This window comes from Octopus bimaculoides, chromosome 4 (genome assembly GCF_046866305.1).
Source record: "Octopus bimaculoides isolate indiv1 chromosome 4, ASM4686630v1, whole genome shotgun sequence".
NCBI classification, from domain to species: domain Eukaryota; kingdom Metazoa; phylum Mollusca; class Cephalopoda; order Octopoda; family Octopodidae; genus Octopus; species Octopus bimaculoides.
In genome coordinates, this window is record NC_142931.1 from 131,231,194 (window position 1) to 131,235,277 (window position 4,084).

A 4,084-nucleotide genomic window follows, 5' to 3' on the forward strand; every position below is an offset into this window, starting at 1 on the left:
ATGAGTATCCGGCAGGAGCCCATGCAGGTATATCCAGACCTCGAGCTTGCCTGGTAAACCCTCTATCTCTCAACTAGTAATCCGCTTTTTCTTTTTATCTCCGTCCTTGAAAAACTGCTTCTGTCTGTGAAGAAGGCATCAAACGATTTCCTTGAATTCTCCTTTCTGAATGGCATAGCATCATTCTGAATTTGAAACCAAAACTTTCTGAATGCTTTTCCACTGATGATAACCAAGCTTCTTGACTTACTTCGTTCGAACTTCATCCTGACCCATGCTGCCACATCACCAAGTAGTACCTTTTAGTACCTTTAAGTACCAAATAACTACCTTTAGGCTTCACCTTGCTCGTCCGTTACATGTATATAATGTGTATATATGCGAATGTATATACCCTGTGTTTAAGAATATACTGACACTCTGTCACTTAGGATGACGAAGTTTACAATTGTTCCGATCGACGAACGTTCTACTCAAGAAATTAACGTGCAAGTGGCTGAGTGCTCCTCAGACACACTTACCCTTAACGTAGTTCTCAGAGAGATTCAACGTGACACAAAATGTGACACGGCTTGGCCTATTGAATTACAGGTACAACTCATTTTTGCTAGCTGAGTGGACTGGAGCAACGTGAAATAAAATGTCTTGTTCAAGGACACAACGCGCCACCAGGAATCGAACTCACAACCTTACGATCGGCAGGCAAATACCCTAACCACTAAGCTACGCACCTTCAGCTATAGGGATATGCGCGAGCGCGATCCCCCTCCCAACTATCCACCACCCCCGCGCCCCTCCCACACACACCGTTTTGGTAGAACGTACGAGAGAAATAGACCTGAAAATAATGAGTATACATTATTTTGTTCACGCGTAGAAAGTTATGAAAATAACTCAAGAGCCGAGAGTTCCGTTGCATGGGTCTTAGTTTTGGTATATAGGTATATAATATAACACACACACACACACACACATCTATATATATATATATATATATACCAATTTGTACATATATATACGTGTATAAGGGATAGGTTTGAAAATGCAATAGACCTTCTTTCATATGTATTTCCACTCGTGCGGTACCTTACAACTTTACTTTGTTATATATATATATATATATATATATATATATATATATATATATATATATATATATGCATGTATGTATGTATTTATAGATCTATACCAAAATTTGGTAAAAATATTGTATCTGTTATGAAACGTAGCAAAATACTCACATGTGAGTTTTTGTATGTATATCGATTTAAATAAGAGCTAGAAGATGATCCATTGTAAAAACTTTATATATATATATATATATAGAATTATGATGAAGAAAGAAGAATGATATGGGTGCACTCTATTTTGCCGTTTTATAAAAAAAAAAAAAGGACGTAGAAGAAACTCCAAAAGATTTAGTGATATTTAGATTGGCTAAGTGGGTAAGCTAGCAGAATGGTTAGCACACCGGGCGAAATGCTGAGCGCATTTCGTCCGTCTTTACGTTCTGAGTTCAAATTCCGCCGGAGTTGACTTTGTCTTTCATCCTTTGGAGGTTGATAAAATAAGTACTACTTGAACACTTAGATCGATTCAATCGACTTAGCTCTTCCCACCAAATTGCTGGCCTTGTGCCCAAATTTGAAACCGGTATTTAAGGAGTCGGTGGTAATTATCAGTTTGAGAATCAGTGTCCTTACGGGAGACCCATGAAGGCCATACTTTCACCTCAACCATTCTGATCATCTGTCATCCATCAATACATCAGTTCTACGAAAAGTGTTCACACATGAGTCACCTCTTTTCTCAGGCTAATGTCTCTGAAAATAATCTCTACCCCCACGCTGATTATCCAACGTTATTAGCACCAGTAAAACCGCTAACTTAAATAATGACCTTTCAAATATGAAAACGTGAGTAGATGATTCGTGGCGCCGACGGCAAGTTTAAATTCTTTTTTTGTTTGTTTTATCATAGACTCGAGTTGATTAACATCTCTAGCGTGATGGGACCAAACCAGAAACGACGTGATTGTAAAGAGAGCTTCTAAACCAGAACCAGATTAAATATAATGTTGTCGATACAGGCGCAGGAGTGGCAGTGTGGTAAGAAACTTGCTTCCCAACCATGTGGTCCCAGGTTCAGTCCGACTGCGTGGCACCTCGGACAAGTGTCTTCTACTATATCCTCGGGCCGACCAAAGCATTGTGAGTGGATTTGGTGGACGGAAACTAAAAGAAGTCCGTTAGATCGCTGACCACTACATTTATATTTCTCTCCTTGTTTTTCTCCTTATTTCTTTCTGTGTTCCTTTCAGTTGAAGAGTGTAGCTCGAAACGTTAAAGACTTTCTCTATTCCCGAGCGTTAAACTAATACATCCATTTGTTGTTTACACCACCTGTCTTCGTCTGTTGTTTTTTTCGTAAATTTTCCCATATATATATATATATATATATATATATATATATATATATATATATATATATATATATATATATATATAAGGGGTGTCCGTCTGTGTTTGTACCCCCCATCACCACTTGACAACCGGTGTTGGTGTGTTTACGTCCCCGTAATTTTAACGCTTCGGCAAAAGAGCCCAATAGAATAAATTACCAGGCTTAAAAAATAAATACCGGGGTGGATCTATTCGACTAAAACTTCAAGGCGGTGCCCCAGCATGGCCGCAGGCTAATGACCGAAACAGGTAAAAGATAAATAAAAGTCTTTGATTTTGTTGTTTATCCCACCCCCATGTTTGGGCCGGTGGGAGTGCGCATTTAAAAATACAGAAATTGTGATTCTGAAAAAAAAAAATTTTTCTTTTCAAAATTTCAATATTTTATTGGTAATACCGATTGCTTACATTAACAGACGGTAATACGCGCGCGTAAACGTGTACGTATAATTTTTCTTTGAGTTTTAAATAAGTTCTTCTTGAAAGAGTTCGAGCCGGTCGCTAGCAAAGCGACAGGACATTTTGAGTTAAGAGAGTTTCCTGTGTTTGTAAGCATGTGGTTGTGTTGGTTGAGCTATCGTTGCAAACATTCAAGTGTGTGCATCTATTCACCTAAAGAATATCAGATGGAGAATCTTTGGAATGTTGTACAAATCTTTGCTGTACCACTAATAGACTGGATTTGGAGAATCCGCGCCAGTTTCTTTTCCTCTTTTTTCGAAAATTTCTAGGCTTTTGCGTCAATTTGTTGGTACATAGCCTAATATACGTGTGATGCTCGGTATGAATGAGAATATGTATGTATGTCCCCGTAACTTAGCGGTGCGTCCAAAGAGACCGATATAATGAGTACTAGGCTTTAAAAAGAAAGTCCTTAGGTCGATTACTTCCACTAAAACACCTCAAGGCGGTCCTCCAGCACAGCCTGTTTTATTTCATTTGTTCGTTTCAGTCATTTGACTGCGCCCATGCTGGAGCACCACCTTTAGTCGAGCAAATCGACCCCAGGACTCATTCTTTGTAAGCCTAGTGCTTATTCTATCGATCTTTTTTGTCGAACCGCTACGTTACGGGGACGTAAACACACCAGCATCGGTTGTCAAACGATGTTGGGGTAACAAACACAGACACACACACACACACACACACACACACATATTATGTATGTGCAGTTAAAACCCAAGCTGTATCCTCTTGAAGCACATCTGCTTATTTCAGTATTCCGAATCCGTATGTATCTGTTACATTTGTGTGAGACATGCATAAAAGTTGAAAATACTAGAAAATATTTTCTGCAGAGTTGTATCAAAATAGAAAATTAAAAACTTTTTAGTCTCATTTAGTCTCATCGAGGTCGACTTTGCCGTTCATCCCTTCGTCGGGATCGATAAAATGAGTACCAGTCGAGCACTAGGGTCGATGCAATCGACTAGACTTCTCCCGTAAAATTTCCGGCCTTGTGTCTATAGTAGAAAAGATTATTTATTAATCATTACATGCGTTTCAGGAGTCACAAAATTGTATGTCAATTTGTAATCCCTATTAGCAAATGAAACACGTGTAATGGTGAAGAGATTAAAACAAAAAATATTTCCAGTCACCTGTTTTGATGTATTTGTGTG

The 4,084-nt window shown here is 38.6% G+C and overlaps 1 long non-coding RNA gene across 2 annotated transcripts in view; it reads left to right on the top strand.

Moving 5' to 3' along the window:
* Positions 1-2,325, top strand: part of LOC149136256 (uncharacterized) — an 18,474-nt gene extending 16,149 nt beyond the window's left edge. For both annotated transcript variants that reach the window (XR_016241693.1, XR_016241699.1), the window contains one exon: positions 1,981-2,325. This is a non-coding gene — a long non-coding RNA (uncharacterized LOC149136256). The remainder of the gene's footprint in view (positions 1-1,980) is intronic.
* Positions 2,326-4,084: the final 1,759 nt, after the last annotated feature.